This window comes from Lissotriton helveticus, chromosome 7 (genome assembly GCF_964261635.1).
Source record: "Lissotriton helveticus chromosome 7, aLisHel1.1, whole genome shotgun sequence".
NCBI classification, from domain to species: Eukaryota; Metazoa; Chordata; class Amphibia; order Caudata; family Salamandridae; genus Lissotriton; species Lissotriton helveticus.
Genome location: NC_136068.1, coordinates 504,814,854 through 504,835,051, shown reverse-complemented (window position 1 = coordinate 504,835,051; position 20,198 = coordinate 504,814,854). Strand labels below are relative to the sequence as shown.

Genomic DNA, 20,198 nt, shown 5'->3' with positions numbered 1-20,198 from the left:
AGCGGGAAGATATCAGAGTTTCCCCTGTCCATACTGTACCCTTGCCCCTAGTTGCTCATAAAGGGTGAATAAAAAAATGACCAAAGGGACTTCTACTCTAATTTGATTAACATCAGTTACAATTTACTCATGTTCATACAATCAAAAGTAGATGACTGGTTCATAAAGGCCAGGTACAGTGGGTAATGCTTAGCAATAGTGTACTTACTCACCATCATGTGTAAATTCAAGCACTGCTCTACTGTACCTAGCCCAGGACAAAATGTAATACTGCCAAGGGGATCTACAGTTGATTTAAAGTCACCCTCCCCTCATGATCTTAACAGAACTATCAACAAGGGAGATTGGTCTATAACATTTAGGTGACACTCTATCTCCCTTCTTGAAAATCGGCATGATCGTAGCGAGGGTTCAGAACTCTGAAATCCTGCTAGGAAGGAGTTTTTAAGTACATTTATGAGTAATGATCCCATAGATCCAGATTACATTTAAGGAGATCCATGGGAATCCTGTCAGGGCCTGGAGCTCAACCACCTGCATTGAATCCAATTGCATCCTTTACTTCTTGCAGAGTAACTTGGAGAGGAGTGGGGTGGACAAAATACTGTTGTAGTATACCTTCACGTTCCTTATCTTTCCCCAATTGATATATACATGAATGAAGTGCTTAACCCATTCCTGGCCTGAGATATTACAAATCAAAACAGTCTTTTTTAGAAGATAGTGACCATGGCAACGAGGGTCCCAGGTGCAGAGGATCTACTCTGGGTCTTTTAGTAAGGCAATGAGGAGACAACACATTGGTGGATAAAGCGGTGGATGAATCGGTGTGAAACGTTATTGTGCATGAGAAGTAAGCTGTTCAATCATTGCTGTACTAGCAAAGGGACAAGATGGTGGCATGTAAGGATATAATGGGAGCTGACCCTGCATTCGTAATTGAGTTGCTAAGAGTAGCTGGCCCATGGCTGCCTAAGAAATGTGGGATTCCCCGGCACCACTGCTGCAAGACAGTCATAAAAGGGTGGCATCTGCGGGGTGCTTGCTGCTTTGGTGCCATGGAGTGCCTTCCCCTAAATTGGGGAGGAGTGCAGGTATACCCACATGGTCTGGCTAGTGGACCTGCCAAATATGAATAGATATAGGGTGCAGACCATGCACTCTGAGCTTGGCCATCAACCTCAATGGGAGAGACCCAGAGGCCACCAGTTATAGTGAGGGTGTAAAAGAGAGAGCCACTTAAGTGAGTTTTAAGAAACAAATGATGGTGCAGAGGAAGAAAAGAAAATGTAACACACTAGTATTACTGTTTCTGCATCATAGGCATCTTCATTGAAGTCATAAACACTCAGCCGCATTGCACAGACCCTGGAATAACTTTCTGAATAGTTTTCTTTCAAGGTAACAGCAGTAAGTAGAGTATGTGTCCATGGATGCACTAATGCTAGTTGCTTTCCATGGCTAGGTATTTTGTTTTTTTTGATAGTGTATAGAATTACTGTAGAATATCTGACTGACTATATAGTTCAACAGCTGAGGAGGTGGGTGGGTCATTTATGACTTCAATGAAGATTCCTACGATGCAGAAAAAGGACTACACATATGTAACCTTTTACTCTGCATCAGATAATTTATTCATAGTTACAAAAGTTAGAATAGAGTAGCAAGCTAATATATAATGTATATAGCTGTTGCTAGGCAGGAAGGAACTACTAAACACTTGTAGACAAAAAGAGTGTTATCACTGGGGCAACACTTGAAAAGATTCCTAAATGTTTTCTGGCCTATTATAGCTTCTGCCTGAGTATTTGAGTCTAGGCAGTAGTGTTTAGGGAATGTGTGAACAGATCTCTGGATAGCAGCTCTACAGATTTCCATGATGGGGACATTCCTAATCCACCTCGTAGTAGTTGCCTTTTCTCTAGTGGAATAGTACTGGGGTGTACCAGGTAAGCATATATTTTCTTGTTGATCACAAAATGCTATATGTGGTGCTCTCCATCTTGCAATAAATTGTTTGCAAGTAGCTAAAGCTCTTGTGATGTGCTCATAGATAAGACATAGCTTTTTTTAATGTCCTTACTTCTTTCTAAGTACAATCTTAAGACTCTCTAAACATCTTGTGAATGCAGTGTTCTCCCTGCTGGTGTAGATGGGTTAGTAAAATTACTGGGAGAGTAATGGTTTGATTGATGTAAAAATCAGATACTTCCTTCAGTATGAAAGAGGGGTGAGTTCTTAAAACAACTCTACTAGAGTGAAACATAATAAAAGCTCTTCTGTTGATAAAGTCTGTAGTTCACTAATGCTTCTTGCAGATGTATTTGCAATCAGGATAATAGCCTTCGAGGAAAGATGCTGCAATATATCTCTATGAATGGCTTTCAATGGTGGACCCATTACTCTATACAGTGCTAGGTTGAGATCCCAAGGTGGAGATGGTCCCCTTATTGTTGCGTGGACTTTTTGAGTCCTTCCAAAACATCTTCAACAACTGTTGTGTAGATCCCACTAATCCATAGGACCTGCACGTTTGTTTGGACAACATAAACTTTGGGTGAGGTGCCTAGACTGATTCCGGGAACCCCACATGACATGTTGGCCTACAGATCAGCTTGCTCACAGTGCCACCATAAGCTCCCCTATCTGTACCAAGGAGCGAATGGTTTCTGGCAACCACTGATCAATACAACCCTGACACCTCAGGGTTCCAGCAAACAGATCCGAACATTTTGATCAGTCACTCGTACTTACGTGTGCTCAGAGAAATATACAGAACACACAGTGGGACATTTTCAATATATTTATTGAACCAACGTTATTATTGTATAGAATACCTTTGCTGCAATAATCTGTAGACAGAAGCAGATGAAAGTGATTATAAACACCAAATGAGTAAATAGTAGGTACAGCTCTGCTATGGTGCTAAAACAGTGTATATGCAGGCATATAAACAAGGCAGTAATCAGGTGTACTCCGATATGCAAACCCTACTCTAAGTGTACCTGGAGGTTATGTAGGTGTAGAGCCAAGAATCTTCCCTAGGGATGATCCAACATCGTTACCTGGCGGGAGAGAATTAAGGACCCATCTTAGTCACAAACTGGACAAGCCTCATGGAGATGTCAGACCGCTGCATGGTGAAGTCTAAGCATGCAGGGACCCTCTGTGTCAGCTGAAGTTCCTCCTCTGCTAATCTTTCGAGATGCTCATTATTTATAATAAAAAGCAGCCTGGCGATCTACGTTGTAGATTAGCAATGTTTTGGATATGTAGATAGCCCTGTCACCCATGGATGAAGATAGAACAACATTTGTACATAGTGCGTAAAGAGGCCTTGTACATGATGTCCGAGACATCATGATAATGTTGCGTGAAGCTAGATGTGTAAACAAAGTAGTTTCAGAGCAACTAATCCAACATTATCGTGCATGCATATAAGTGCACAAATTCATGGCAGAAATGTTATTGCGAAAAAGAGAACAATGTAAGAAATGAGAAGCTCCGCTACATGAGCCTAACCTGCGATCATAACACCCACTCCTCATACTAAGGGTCGATATATTTAAAGCTATCTAAAGAGCCTACAGACTATAAAGAAACAATATTTAAAAAAATTGAAAAATCACTATTAAAATCATCTAAAAGCAACCTCCCATTAAAAATATAAAAAATAAAAAGCCTAAAAGTAATTATACTATTTGAAATTTCAAGCACTCAGAAAGCCATGGTGCCAAGAAATAGCAAAAAACTGTTTGATTAATTTTTGTTTAAAAAACAGGCCAAATTGTACGCACACGGAAAAAGCCAATTGTTTATGTGTTCAGAGTGGCTGCAACATTGCTGTTGCCCACAACAGCAGACGACGGTCCCAGAGGTGCACCTCAAAGCAGGTTTATGGAGCAAAGGTGATTCCATACAATTTCCACAGCAGCCGCTGCATCCCGTAAGCGCATTGTTGAGCCAGTGTCCATTTCACTAGGAGCCAAAGCATCCCAGGTTGGCTTGAAGAATGCATTCGTCAGCAATTGAATAAGCTGCGGACAACAATGCCCATAGGCTTTAAGGGGTCCATCAGTACTTCAATGTCCAGTGGCGCAACCAATTGTGATCCTAGGCATACATCCAATACGCATTTGTGGATGCAAAGCAGGCAATGGAAATCAGGTTGTAAGCAGTGAAGCCATAAAGCCCAAAAGGACAAGAACCAGTGCTCATTTAGTTCTCGAAACCGAGGTGTGCCAAAGCAGTGTACCATGCGCTCACGGCACCATAGCTCAAGCAGTGCTATCTGCATTCTGGGTTGAACTGGACAGCCAACGATGTAACAATGACACCAGGCAGAGGAGAGCGGCTATCTGTACGACGGACGACTCATTGATTCCCGACGGGCGGAGCAGGCGACTTTTGTCCCTACCAAGCTAACATTAGGTAGAGGAGAGCGGTTATTTGTACGACAGACAATTTTTTGATTCCCGACGGGCGTAGTGGGCGATCTTTGTCCCTACCTAGCTAATTCAATTTGAAGTATTATCTCGAACCTGGAATAAAAGAACGCAAGCTGCTGTTTGGCCAAAAAGCTAACATGCACTTTCATAAAGAACCTTACCAATGCTAAGATCTGGCCTCTCGCTGCCTCTATATTTGGTGTCTCAAAAGTGATTTTTTACGACGAAACAACTAAGTTGGTGGTCCTTCATGGAAATATGATTCACGTATTAGGAACATGAAATTATTTTTAACCGTCCCCTGACATATTGAATCAGAGTGTACAAAAGAGGTCCTGAGGAAGGTGGCCTTGAGCCGCCGAAACGCGCGTCGACCTGGTGCGGGGTCTCATGCTGGCTTTTGAGACCTTCAAGTTGGCGTGAAGATTTTGCCAACTAAGACTCAGTTCTCCCTTTTTCCCTTGTTGGTGTGGTTTGAATGAAGTATGGGTGTGAGTGTGGTAGTACTTTGAGACTGTGTGTATGTGATCAGGTGGTACCTTTTTGTAGTATATTGTATTATTTTCTTGTTTATATTTATTATCTTTTGTATTTGCCATGTACTTTGAAAATGTTTATATAAAAAATGAATGTGTGATGAAATGTTTTTTACAAATGAAAGAATAATGAATAACATAAACTAATGAACAAATTGAAAATAAAAAAAACTATATAATAAATTTGATTGACGTATATCTGTCACCAAGGTTAGATTGACAGTAGGATGTATGCCAGTATTTGAAGATTAGGGCCAGTGTTGGAACAACCTTTTCGTAGTAATGTCTGAACTGGACAGCCATTGCAGAGCAGAAACATTTCAATCGGAATTCCCGCCACAAGTAGCAGAACAAGCGGGAGACCGCCAAAACCTCTTACCAACAAGGAGTGTGTGAAAGAGGGTATAACTCCAAAAATCGTCTGAAAGGTGCTAACCAGTTCACAGCCAATAGGTTTAAAAAAGTGAACTATTCTCTTCTTATCAGATTATTAAAGATACGGTGGACCAGATCCCATAATGCAGTGGAAAGTTAGGGCGAATAGTGTCTGTCTCTCAGACAAGGACTTTAAAACCTGGAGATTAAACATGTCACTGGCTGAAGTTTGGGCCACATCCTTTTGAGAAGTCATGGCTTTCAGGTTGCTCAGAGAATCAAAGCATATGCTGGAAACATTTATCGAAGTCCACAGTGTTGCCTCCCTAACTGTGCGGGCAGGTGGAAAAAGTACTTATATGCTATAAGCGACTATGAATTTAACCGTCACCAGATAAGCGATGCCCAGTTTCAGTCCACAGCAACCTTGATCATTCATCATGAAATAGCTCCCATTCGAGAGCAGCTTGACAACTGGGTGAATAACGACAGCCGGGGAACCCTTCAGATAACAGGACAAGTTTGCCACTGAAGCACTGCATGCCCCATGAAGACAAATGTCCTTGCAAACTAGAGACCCACATAAAGCATCCTCACAGTCAGAACCACTAAGGAAAACTTTGGCATCTCATCCCTGCATCTAAACCTGAATGGTAACTCCCAGTATCCAGGCACATAACTTTCCCCTAGCGCTTCGTATCTGCCTACCTGCTGGTATTGGAGACAATATTGGAATTGGAAAGTCGTGACCGGTAGGGTGAAGTAATCATGGATTAACTAGTCGGTGGATGGTGTCTCAGCCACGGTGAAGGGTAATTGGTCTAATTTTTCAATGTGCAACATGGTATATTTGGCATCTCTGCATGCCATTACTATCTGTCTTTCTGCTAGATTGTATGCCGAAAACAGACTTGTACTGTTGATGTAATATCACGGCACGTGGCCAGAATGAAGTGTTTACAACGTCCAGCTCAGTATTACAATGGACTGTAATTGTGACTGTCCATGATATAAAACTGACATGTCTTGCTGTATAATGTCAATTACGGAAGACACTATGTTGCCTAGTGAAAAAATTCTGGATGACAATGTGGTCATACCGTTGTTAAACAAGGTCAAAGACTTTTTCTAAATCAACCCTATCAATCTCGCGCAATCTCTCAGCAGCTTCCTGCTGAGAAGGAAATTTTCCACAGCTCATTGTTTATTCCATACAAGAAGCACCTTTGATGTGGGTTCTGGGGGCCTATCTCTGAGATCTATATCATCAGAAAGAAGGAACAATTGTTGTTTCACCTGAGAAAGTGTTGAGGTTTTTAGCCAATCAAGGCACAAATTCCAACACCATATGATGTCACCAGCCAAAAGTGTTCTGTTTGTACATATTGCTGATGAGGCCTATTGATCCTAAGCCATTTGGTATTACCCAGGAATCTAGATTGACACCCGTTGTGTCCATAGGCCAAACTAACCACCCCTTCCAATAGGGATCTGCTCAATTAAAAGAACCATTACGTGTGCTAGATGCTTTTAGATCTCAAAGCGTAATAACACAGGAATATGAGGCGTGTTCAAATCCTTCATCTTGGCTATTACAAGACAAGGAAGTTTGTTGCACTGTTTTATTCAGTAAAATCATTTGATGTGGTATGAGGCATGCTCTAAAGAAGGCCTCAGTTCCCTAAACCTGCCAATCTTTTGTCCCCCAGACAGATTTTGTGTCTATGGTATCTTTCCAAAAGTCAAAACCCTGAACAGACAGTTGGGAAATAAAGGAAAGAGAGTACATAAGATTTGTGTTTGCTAGCATAAAACCAGAAAAATAAGCATACTTTTGTGAAAATATTTTTGAACTACCTTTAGAGGTATTGGGCAGTATTCCCATTGAGTGTAATTGTAAACAGCACGTGGGAAACTAGCTTTGTGTAAAAAATGGTGACCATAATGTTGATAACAGAACATGTCATCAAAATTAGATGTACCATCATACAATTCATCATTTGAAAATAAAGCGGATTGCTCTAGATCTGCAAGCAAATTATGCACAGTTTCAATGTCCCAATCATCAAAGAAAAGTCCTAGAGGTGATGATATAATTTAGAGAAATGTTAAACAAATATGGAATTTGTAAAAGTTCAGTAGGTTAATACACATCATACGATACCCTATCCCATACTATTCCTTCGGGAAATGGAACTGCTGTAATGTTCACCAGGGACAGGTCCCTTTGTTCACAGTGCGATGATGCATGTGGTTTCAGAAGCAAGCTCACAAGTTGTCCTGGGAGATAGTGTCTGTTCTTGAGTAGGAAAAAGACCGTCACCAAACCAATCCAGAGGAATAGTAATCCAATTGTGATCCAAAGATGTATCCGTGGAGCAACAAAGTATGTATTTTTTATCCAAAGATAGGGTATACATCTGTAGTCTGAAAGGGAGAGGCGGTGGTGGCAGCTCAGGTTCACTTGATTCTGATGAGAAGTCGTCATAATGCACGAAGGAGCCGGACGCCATCCAGTCTATTTTTAGCAGCTCAGATCGTTTTGTAGGACTGGGAGATGATTCGATCTGTGGCATATTCAAATAGACATCGTCAATCTTTCCAATTGAGATTTCTGTACTTGTTGACTGTACAGTTGTAGTTGTTTCAACAGGAAGCAGTATAACTTCACTCTTGTTTACAGATTCTCTTTGTAGAGGGGAATCTTCAGTGGTTTTTAAAGCTTCCATCTGAACTTCCTGAATGGTAGCGAGAGGAGTGTGGTGGCTACCCAGGAGCCCGCGTGGCCTACTGTTGAGAATTGGCCACATAGTTTGCTTTGATCAAATCTATTGAGACAAACCATTTGTCTCTATGACCGGCATGGGGTAGAAGAAGTACAGTTCTAGTATCTTCAACAGCCAAGACCGGTACAGGCACTCTGTAAGATGGTCCAAACGCTTTCTTGCACACAATTTTCTCTCTAAGTCCTCAATCTTGGGGACCCAGGCTTGTCTTGCAAGAACAACCTTTACTTCTCCAGTTGTGGTGCATTTTACTTGGACATTGGTTTGTGTGCCCCAGTAAATTCACTGAGTTCCTGTAAAACGGCCAAACGTTCATTGATGTCAAATTGTGTTTCCGCCACCACTGTGCTGACATTATCAAGATCTGGTACCCACATTCTCACACAGAACAGGAGTTTGTAAGGAGTTCAAGTCCCTAGGGATTTTCTTGGCATGCTATGGAGTTCCCTTTGGACCCCATACAGGTGATTGACCCAACTGCCACCCAAGCCTAATACTCTTGCTGTTAAGGACTGCTTTCAGTCACGGTTTTTCCTCTCAACTACCAAATTTCCCTCAGGATGGTAGGGGGAGGAGTACTGCAAGGCCACACCCAAACCTCCCATGGCTTTTTTGGAAGCACAGAGCTAAACACTGGGATCTAGTTGAAATGTAGTGTGCAAATTGAGTATGCCTCGATAAAGACTCTCAAATCCTTTATAACAGTTTGAGCATCAGCCAAGCGCTACGGCCAAACCCACAGGAATCTGGAATATGAATCCACCGACACCAAGATGTACTTGTAAGCCCCATCTGAGTGTAAGGGGCCGCAGTGATCCAAATAAACAACCACTAGAGGTTTGTCTGAAATCAATAGAGGTGTCTGTGGAGGACCTGCTATGGTGGAACCCTTCATATGCTGGCAGATGTCACATTTGAGGACAACATCCTTGGTCTGTTTTATAAGACCAGGCCACCAACAGCGATGCTTTAGTAATAAAACTGCAGCAGTGACCCGTGTGTGCTGACCCCAGACCCTCATGTGCAGCTAGTATTAAACCCAAACTACGATCAGCGTTTGGTATTACTCTATCCCCAACTCCTGGAATCTGAGCATACAGGATATTTTGTGCATCTAATTCGTAGTACTTGAGTGGAAAACCTTTCGGCAGGTGGGTGTCATTGCGAGAAGTATTGACAGCCACAGTGATGTCTCTGTTTATTCTCGTACTTGAACGAGTGATTGCAGTAACCGCAGCAGTGCGGACTGTTGACTTAGCGTACTCATCTGCTATGGAATTCCCTTCAACATGAATGCCAACACGTTGATGACTCAAGATTCATGCGCAAGACGTACAATGTAGGAGTTTTTTCATAGAAGGACGGTGAGGAGCAGGAAGGAGAGCGGCCAGGCAGAGGAGGAGGCAGCCACGCAAGTAAGTGCCTTCTTTTTAAATTGTTTAATAATCATCAAGTCAAAAACAGAGATTTCATCTGTACTAAATTAGAAGGTATATTTTCGTAGACCTGACTTATCCACAACTATTCCTTTTTTTCTTCCTTATCTCTACAGGTGTTAACTATTTATAATTTCCGTTTATTATTTATGTAATCAGGCATATATTTCTGTTATCCTGAGGATGATCTTGTATGATAAATGGATCGAAAAGTCGTCAAACTTAAAACACTCTGACCCTTTCAAATTTGCTTTTATTTATTTAAAGAGTTTTATATAGCGCTGGCTAGACCCAAAGGTATCAGAGCGCTTTACATAAGGTTCCACAAAATTACACAGTACATTAGAATCAGGTAACATCAGTTGCTAAAAAAACATTTCAAGAGCATAGATGCGAAGAAGGGTAAGGGGGCAGGGAAGGTGGGGTAGAGGAAGATAGGACAGGGAGACGAAAGGAAATCTGCCCAAGTCCGGCTGGGTAGGTGACGGCTAAGGGGGAAGTCTACAGCCCATATCCTATTTAGCTATCAGGTAGCTCCACCGGGCCAGGGCCAAATAGCAAGGTCTCGGTTAAGAAGAAAAACATTTTAAAGAGTATAGGAAGAATAGAAAAGTGGAGCATAGAAGGGGTGGGGGGAAGGAAAAAGGGTAGGGGGAGAAAACAACAGAGAGATGAAGGAAAATATGCCCAAGGTCCGGCTGGGTAGGTGATGTTCGCGGGGGAAATCCACAGCCCAACTCCTCTTTAGCTAGCAGGTAGCTCCACCAGGCATCGGTCAGCTAGATAGGTCTCAATGGTCAGAGGAAGATCCCAAAGTTAATGTCAAGGTGGGTGAGCCAGGGTGGGAGGGTGGAGGTGGAGCACCTCTAGCCTCGCTAGAGTAACCTCGAAGTACCAGTCCGGAGAGTCCAGTGTGGGTGGAGGAGTTTCAAGGGTGAGGAATGAAAGAATAGAAGGTAGGAGCCTAGGAGTTTAGTCTATTTGTGTGGAGGCCAAGACGAGGTCAGGCCCCCAGGTAGTTAGAGATCACTCAATTGCTTTATCCTGATGATCGTGACTCCCACGGCCACCATGTTGGATTCAGGCATCCCCTTGAGAGAATGGATTCCCCTGCTTGCTGCCCCAGAGGGGAAGCTCGTGAAAGGATTGTTTGTGCCGTGTATGGGAGGTACTAGATGTTGAGTTTAGTAGAGGGGGTGAGGGGAGGACGGCCAGTGTGTGCTTGGGAGGTGATGCAGGCCGTAGGTGTCTGCCACAAGTCTGAGGTATTCATCAGGGGACAATCAGAGCTATTGTCACCCATCCAGAGATTTGGGAGTCATTCTGCTCAGAGCCGATTCAACCGGCCACCATTATGTCCTGGCGGAGCCTCTGTGAAATGGAGACCTTTCAATTAACGATCTTGTCTCCCTACGGCAGCAATATGATCAGAACTATCTGAAGGAATCATGAGCTGAGCGCCGTGGATGATTTCCGCCCCAGATCTACAGCGGCAGTTTGAGCATCTCACAAAAGAGCAGGGGGGGAGGTTTCGCCATGCCAGCACCGCAGAGGGTTATCACCAACCACCTCCTCCTCGAGGAAGCTATCCCCAAGGGATCGGCAGACAGTACTGCTCTACTGCGGGGTGAGGTGGGCTACCACTGGGAGTTCAAGTGGAAAATAAGCACCATCACGGTACCTGGCTCCCGTCCGAAGATCTCCGGGCGCCATCTTAGCTCGCTCCCGTACTGGGACTTTGCAAGACATTACGTGGATAATCGGAATCGCAGAAAGGCGGTTTTAAGCTCGTTGAGATCAGGCAGCATTCTGATTGTGGGAAATAGGCGTCCGGAGGGAATTTGATCGCTGTGGATGTTAGAGAGCGGGTCAGCCACGGAGCGGCCATCATGGTCGCTAGCTCCTCCTTACTTTATGGGTGCAGCAGTGTTCTGTTCTACAAATAAGTAACCTTGATTGTGTACAATATTGAAAGTCACACAATGTCCCTTGCTTGTTTTTTGTGTGGTTTTTAACACTTGTTGAGGATTACCTTATTTTCTCATTTAATTGCTACATTTAGAATAAAATGTTTTCTATACGTTCAGTTGTATAATTCCTGGATAATATTTTCCTTTTCCAGAGCATTGATTAGGGTCCCTTGTTCCTTAAACTACAGATTACCCTTGGTCCCTATTCATTATTGGGTTTCCCTTGAGTTTGCCTAACTACATATGTGCACTCTTTACACACAGGTACCTTGTTTATGAGCATGTCAGACCATACTCCCTTATAGCCTGACGAATACATTCAAAAAAATATTAGAAGGACCCTGTCTCTTCACTAATTCAGCAGAATCAATTCAACCAGCCAGTACTAGTCTTTGACTTGACTACTAGTCTAACAGAACAACTTGAGAAGTGCAGGAAAAAATATGGGGGGCGCTAGGTGGCGCACTGGTGAATGGAAGCCTCCTTGTAAGGCTCCCACATCCTGACGACCGATATCCTGCCATTGATCCTTAAATCGGCATCCAATTGGGCTGAAACTGCCCTCGCCTGTTCAGGGACATCTGCGGCGGCTCCGGTGCAAGTTTGAGGCGGATCGGACGTTGCACGCCGCCAGTGGAGCCGTTTTGCTGAGCAGCGGGGATTACCGCCGGAGACACCAGCGCACTGGGACGGCCTGCCTGGCGACGCAAGACCGGGGCTCTGTGGGCGCCAACTAGGCCCTGAAGAGCGCGAAAACGCCGGAGAGCTGTGGAGAAGTGCGGCGGACCGGGCTTTCTCGTTTGCGGAGGCGCGCTACCGGCAGAGCAGGTACTGTCCTGTGTCCCTATTGCTCCCGGGTGGCGGCTGAAGACCCTCTGCCTGTCCCTGCGGGCCCCGGTGCGGCGCGTCTCTGCGGGGCACGAGTCTCGCCTCTGCCATCTCCCCCCCGGGGCTGCCGGCTGCGTCTGGGTGACCTTCCTGGAACCGCCGGGCCCTCTGGAGCCCCAGCTTCTTGATTCTTGCTGCGCGGCCACCCCCACTGGACATCTGCACTGCCTGTGCCTGGTGACTCCCGGACCCATCACCGCCGACTGCCATCACCGCCGCTCCGGCCACTGCGCCACTTCTTTATCCTGCGACGGGACAGTGGGATGTGAGGACTGCTGGCTGGGGTCTGTGGCTAGAACGTCCTACTGCACCATACCCCCCTGCCCTGGCATTGTAAAGACCTTATGCACGCCTCACGGACTACTTTGGGAGTGCTGCTCTATTACCCTCTACAACGTGTTTGCTTGGGCACATCCTTGATCGCGGCACACGGTGGCGGTGCCACTCCCACGCTCCCTGATACTCTGGGCCTGCACCTTCATACATCTGCTTCTTCCTCCTGCCGGGCACATACTCCTGCACGAATTCCACCTGTCCAGTGACGGCGCACTTCTTTTGCTGTTGTGTCTGGCCCCTGAGGGTCGCCTGGAGGGCCGGCTGCACCGTTGTGCTTCCGGCAGACTGCTGCCTTTTGCGACTGGGGAGCGTGTTGTGTCCTAAGACAACGACCATTGCCAATACATATTTGCTGCCTGGGATTCCCCCCTCCTTACCACGTGCGGAGGTGTTGATACGTATCGGGAGGCGGCTGGAGAGTGGGGGCTTCACGACCTGATCTGCCGGCCCACGGGACTGTCGAGACGGTGAGACCTCTGCTGCCGTCCGACTCGCGGCTTCCATCGCCGTTCCTGCACAGCTAGGATGGGACGACCTGATACGAGGCAACCGAAGCTTACTTTCGATGCAGCCAAAAAACTGAATCGCAACAGCCCGGACTCTCAGAAACGAATGGAGACCAGCAATCCCTCTGCTAGTCAGGCGTCCACCTCTACAGATACCCAAGAACTTCTTCGTGAAATGCGCCAGGGCTTCGCGACCATCGCGGACAAGGTGGACAGGATGTCGTCTCGTATGGATGCAGTAGTCCACAAATTGGAGGTCCATGAGGGGAGGCTGACGGAGGTGGAACAGCGAGTGTCAGACGTCGAGGACACCTCTGGGCAACATACGACACGTCTAGCTAGAATGGATAACTTATTGCGCACCATAGCGGCTAAGAATGAGGACTTAGAAGCGAGAAGCCGACGTAATAATATACGCGTCGTTGGAATTCCGGAATCCACCAATGTGGGTAGAATGGAGGTATACGTGGAACACCTGTTAAGGTCAGCGGTGGGACCGGAAGCATTCTCTCCCCAGTTCATAGTGGAGAGGGCACATAGATCCCTGGGGCCGGTGCCCAAGCCGGGCATGAAACCTAGACCCATTATAGCTCGGCTACTCAACTACAGGGACAGAGATGCAGCTCTCCGAGCGGCTCGCTCTTCCAAAAAACTGGTGTGTGATGGTAACGAATTCACGCTTTATCCTGACTTCACACCCGTGGTCCAGGAGGAGCGACGCAAGTTTCTGGACGTTAAGGCGAAGCTTCGGGCCCTACAAATTGATTACGCGTTACTCTACCCGGCTAGACTGCGGGTCACCTACCAGGCGCGCCAAAAGTTCTTCACTAATCCGCAGCAGGTTGAAGACTTTATTAAACAGGTAAAACGTTCGGCTCGCCAACGCCAAGGGGAGGCGGAGGATTCTGCCCGCGAAGATGACCAGCTTGAAGATGATGAACACTGACCCCGCTGCATCTACATCATTGGATGTTGTGGGGTATCCTATTTGTGAGTACTGTCATAGAATACTCAGTGGGATGGGGTCTGTGACTGGGACATGTCCGTCTCCCCTACATGACGACTTGGGCGAGGGCTGAGGCCTAGGTCTTGCTGAATATGTACTGTGTCGTCAGGAACCCCCCTCTCTTCTGGCGGCTGGGATTAGTCTGCCATGGGCAGCGGCTAGAGAGACGGGGTTGTTGTGTTGCCACCTAGAATGGCCCCTAGCGGGTATTACCCATGCTGTTGCTGTTGTTGTAACAGGGATTGTTCTTATCCCTGGTTGCTGAGGGGAATGGGGAGGGAAGGGGAGGGAACTAGCACTGGCGGGTTGGGGTTGCCTCTGTGGGAGGAGGGGGGGAGGGCTTGGGGGAATGTTTGGTTGATACATGTTTTGTATGAAGTTCTGATACACGAGCAAAATGCCACAGTCCACTTTCAGAGGGCAACGAATTGGATTATGCCTCTTGCAGATTTGCGATTGGGGGGCTCACACTACACATTATTGCAGCATAGCTTGCTACACCAGTATGGGCGCAAGACCAGATACTCGTTGTAATTTCCTATCCTGGAATGTGCGGGGGCTGAAGGATGCGCGTAAATGTCGACAATTGTTGGCCTATTGGGACAGGCACGATGTACAGGTGATTATGTTGCAGGAGACTCATATTCCCCCAACTACGACCCCCACATTTGGTGCGAAATGGGCGGGGGTGAGGGCTTTCTCAAATTTCTCCTCATATGCTAGAGGTACTGCCATTCTTATTCACCGAAATCTCCCATTCACGTTGCAGGGGCAACAAATTGATAAAGACGGTCGATTTGTCATTGTCTGGGGGAGGTTGGGTGGGGAGACGGTCACTATTGCCAACTGCTATGCACCCAATGTTGACGACCCTCATTTTTTCCACCGCCTCTGGGGGGGTATACTGGATATAGGCTCCAGATACATGGTGTGGGGCGGGGACTTCAACGTGGCCTTACACCCGAGAGTGGACAGAGCGGATGGCTGTTCCACATACCATACTAAAGCGAGGGAGGCCCTTGAAGGGATAGTTGATGAGGGGGGGCTGATCGATAGTTGGAGGCACTTACACCCTGATTTGCTGGAGGGCACACACTTTACTTCCTACACGGGCACGTGGGCAAGGCTAGATTACATCTTTGTGTCCCAGGGTCTGGCCCCGAACATTCTCGCCACTCGACATTTACCTAGAACACACTCTGATCACTGCCCTGTTTTCATGTCTTTGGACCTGCCTGGCTTTCACAGACCCCGTCCACCCTGGCGACTCCATCCCAGCATCCTGATTGACACTGTCTTCTGCGAAGAACTTAGGACTGACATAGCAGATTTCTTCCCCCGGAACAAAGACACGGTGGACAGTGTGGAAACGGTGTGGGAAGCTTTTAAAGTCACGGTGCGAGGGTGGTGTATAGCTAAGAGCTCAGGGGTGCTCAAGGATATACAACGAACGCTGCGCAGATTGGAAGAAGAGCTTCGAACTTTAGAAACTCGTATGGAGCAAGGGTTAGATGGGGAGACGCACAGTGCGTTCAGAGCGAAACTATCAGAGTACGAAGCGGAGGCACAGAGGGAAGTACACTTTAAGGGAAAACACTGGCGAGCCCGTGCTTATAATGAGGGAGGGAGACCGGGTAAGGCATTGGCCATGGCAGTGAGACTGGCGCGAGGTTCGAACACCATCTTGGAGCTAACTGCAGCGGATGGGAAGGTACACAGAGACAACGATGGCATACTCAACACACTCCAGGCACACTACGAACAGTTGTACACCTCGCAGGCAGCTGGGGAATTTGACCTGGACGGATATCTGGGGGATATAGCACTTTGCTGGATTAGCGATGTCCACAGACGGTTTCTAGGGGCGCCACTCGAATTGGAAGAGATACGAGATGCCATCATGTCCCTGAGCAACGGGAAGGCGCCGGGTCATGATGGTCTCCCCGCGGAGTTTTATAAATGCTACGTGGAGATTATGGCTCCGGTGCTACGTGAAGTATTTAATGATGCCATGGAAGTAGGGATACTCCCGAGATCGATGCGAGAGGTCATTATTACATCTTTGCTTAAACCTGGGAAGATTGCCACCCAATGTGACTCATATCGCCCTCTATCTTTATTGAACTGCGACGCCAAAATTCTTGCGAAGGTCCTTGCGACCAGGCTTTCCTTACTTATGACCACGCTCATTTTGCCAGATCAGTCCGGCTTTGTCCCCACGAGATCCACGTCACATAACCTCCGCACGGTATTCTCCCTCATTCAAACTGTCCATCCGGAGATTCCCCTTGCTGGGGTTTTTTTGGATGCCTCAAAGGCATTCGACTCTGTGGAATGGGGATTTCTATTCGCAATCCTGCGGAAAATGGGATTCCCCCCTGTTTTTGTGGCCTGGGTACAGCTGCTCTATACCTCTCCAATGGCGAGAGTATTTGCGAATGGACAACTTACTGCCGCTTTCGCGATCACGAGAGGGACTCGACAGGGGTGCCCTCTCTCCCCGTTACTTTTCGCGATGGCTATTGAACCACTGGCCTGTCGCATCCGACAGCTCCACAAGCCCAGCGCCTTCAATTGTTTTCAGCGCCAACTCTCAATATCATTGTATGCCGATGATGTCACACTTTACGTTAAGGACCCCCAGGCTAATCTTAACTCGCTGTTGCGGGAGTTTGTTACCTTCGGATGCCTTTCAGGTGTCTCTATCAACTGGAGCAAATCCCAGCTCTTCCCGCTGACGCCGGCGGTTACCGAATTTCCACTAGATTACCCGCTCGAGTGGTGCACTTCGGAACTCCGCTACCTGGGGATCCAGATCTCCAGAGACAAAGAGGAGACACTGCGAATGAATTACGGAGTGGCCATCTCCAAATTGACGGACTCGGTGACACGGTGGATTAAGCTACCCTTGTCTATGGCGGCGAGAATCTCCCTAGTCAAGATGGTGGTACTACCGCGATTCTTGTATATGTTCCTCAATATTCCCTATCACCCTGGCGCATTTTTTTTTAAAACCTTACGCTCGGAGCTTATCCGACTGGTGTGGGGGGGGAGGCAGGCTAGGATCCGCTGGGCAATCTTGACACAACCCTATGGAGCGGGTGGCTTCGATGTCCCAGACTTCGAAACATACTACTTAAGTGCACAGGCTCACTACCTCTATCATTGGCTACGCCCAACTGCTTTCATGCCACAGGTGGCAGCGGAAGACTGGATTGCGCACCCGCTGCCACTGGAGGGAGTGGTGCATGCCCCCACAGCCACGCTGGAAATGCATTCCAACACTGTGTCCTGTACAATAGAGGCGTGGCGCAAGATAGGGGCGAGGTTGCAAACCCCGTTGCTGTATTCGCCTCGTATGCCACTATCCTACCACCCACAGGTGACTCTCTTACGGGAGGTAGGATTCCGCCGAATGTGCAAGAGGTTGGGGGTTGGGGTGTGGGGGGACCTATTCCGGGATGGGCAGTTCCGATCTCGAGATGACTTCTTTGGAAATGGCGAACATACCCCACTGGAACTCTTTTACTACCTGCGACTCAGAGAAGGCCTGAAAGCCTTATTACCTGATTATCCTCATGAACCCCCCAGCTTAGCCCCGCTCACTGTGGTGTTGAGCAGCCCTGATGGCGCACACCTGGTCTCTAAATTGTACAAATGCATTCGAGAGGAATCACCAGTAGTGCCTAGTGCGGCTAGAGGGCACTGGGCAGATGATTTCGGGAGGGATATCACTGATGCCCAATGGCAGTACTGCTGCGAATTGTCAGGAGAGGTGATGTCTAGCTGCCGCTTTAAGATCATCCATTACAAATTCCTCCATAGGATGTACTATACACCGGCTCGGAAATTCCGGTTCGGGCTTGCCGATTCAGACAGATGTGAGAGATGTGGTCGGGAAGGAGCGGACTTCTTCCATTTATCATGGACCTGCCCGCAAATACTGGACTACTGGGCACGGGTCTGTGAGGGCCTGTCACACATGATAGGTACTGCTTTGACCCCAGACCCGATGTTATTCCTTCTGGGCCATACAGCGCGGATAGCACGGACGGTTAGGAAGTTCACTAATGTAGCGCTACTGTTGGCTCGGAGACACTTAGCATGTAGATGGGGCCGAGGTCGTGCTCCTAAGTTTAAGGCTTGGCTGCATGATATGATATACTGTCAGGAACAGTATAGTGTGTTTTCAGAACTGGTACCTTTGCGCTCGAGACCAGCGGACATTTGGGGTCCCCTGCAGGCCTACCTTATCGCTGACACATCACAGGGGGAGGAGGGCGCTGAAACAAATATTGACACAACACATGCACAGTCTATTTGAATTACCTGTTCTCGTTTCACGCCATTTGGCCTGGGCAGGGAAAGAGCTATTGGAGGCCTGTTACAGCGTTTGGGACGTACCCGATATAGAACCCCCTCTCCGACAAAAGCTATATATTTCTTGTTTGCTGCATTGCCTTTGAAATGTTGGTTGCATGTCTTGCGTCAGTGTTCTCCCTCCACAGGTATTGTCTAACGCCACTGCATGGACTTGGCCTCCCTGACTACTCTAATATTCTACCTACCTGCATACCAGCCTCTGATGGAACTGCATTGTTCTTTCACTAATATGTAATGCCTGTATCCCCCTGCATTCCAGGCTACAGCTGTACTCACCCGATTCTGTTCTATCCTATTACGCATGCTTGATTGTATATTATCCTCATTTGCCCCCCTAGGGTACTGGTTTGAGATTAATGTCTTTTATCTTATGTGTATTAACTATTGATTGAACTTCACTACACTCCCTGGATATGGAAATTCGCTGCCTCAAATTGCCCTACTACAGGTGTATCGCTGCCGGCCTTGTATGGTTGTAGGCGCACTGCTGTGTATGAATGCCTGGATGTTAATAAAAGTTTATAATCCAAAAAAAAAAAAAAAAAAAAAAAAAAAAAAAAAAAAAAAAAAAGTGCAGGAAAAAATATACCAAACTACAACTTATGATTTGAATGCTGAATGAATACTTAAAGGCAGACACCATACCTAGATGCCTTCAGGTTAGGAATATCCCTAGAACATATAAACAAGGCTTTAGTTAAATCATCACTACTTGTTCTAGGCACTGGATGGTGCTTGGCATAGATACAGCTATTGAGCATTCGAAAAAACTACTAGATGAGATAATAGAATTAGAAAAACAGTTTTCAAAACCAAGCCTAATAGCAGATGCCAAATGTCTGTCAGAAATTTGTAAAACAATAGCCGAGTGCACACAACTAGAGCAAGACAAGAAATCCAAATGTGAAGAAAGTTATACAATACTATATGATTGAAAAGACTTACCCCCACCTCAACGGAGATTTCTAAAATAATAGAAGCTTCCCTAACCCCAATATTGAATGCCCATGGGGCAGATTCAATTAGCAAAGGAATGTAATCACATTTACTGATTCCTCAGCAGAATCCTCTGATAATTCGGACCCTGGCGAGGCACAAGCTCTGATAGCACAACCCAAAAGTCTAATTTTTCAGGGGGAGGCCAACACAGACACCCCACACGAGAGAAAGGTCGAGTTCAATAGCAATTTAATAAGCCAGGCAAGAGAGAGGCATGCCAAAAATACTACCAGTGGGGGAGCCAATGAGTGATAATGCTTTAGGCACAAACCATGATTCAACCTCATGGAGCGCAAATGATGTAACAACTATTCTTTTTTTTTCATCTCTCTGCACATAACTTGTCATCTATTGAAACATCATTACTTAGCATTTATTCCTATGGTTCGACCCAATATTTTAGAATTACAAACTGACATGTTCAGATTATTTACAAGATTAAGCACAAAGGGTGGGAGAGGCATTGAATCCCAGGCAAAGCATCATAGGGTTGGGGGCGCTAGTGAGCGCGCAAGCAGTATGGCCGCAT

The 20,198-nt window shown here is 46.5% G+C and overlaps 1 protein-coding gene across 1 annotated transcript in view; it reads right to left on the bottom strand.

The window, feature by feature from the left end:
- LOC144768685 (uncharacterized) overlaps positions 1-20,198 on the bottom strand; it is a 9,047,330-nt gene that overhangs the window by 7,447,283 nt on the left and 1,579,849 nt on the right. The gene's annotated exons all lie outside the window — the stretch shown is intronic.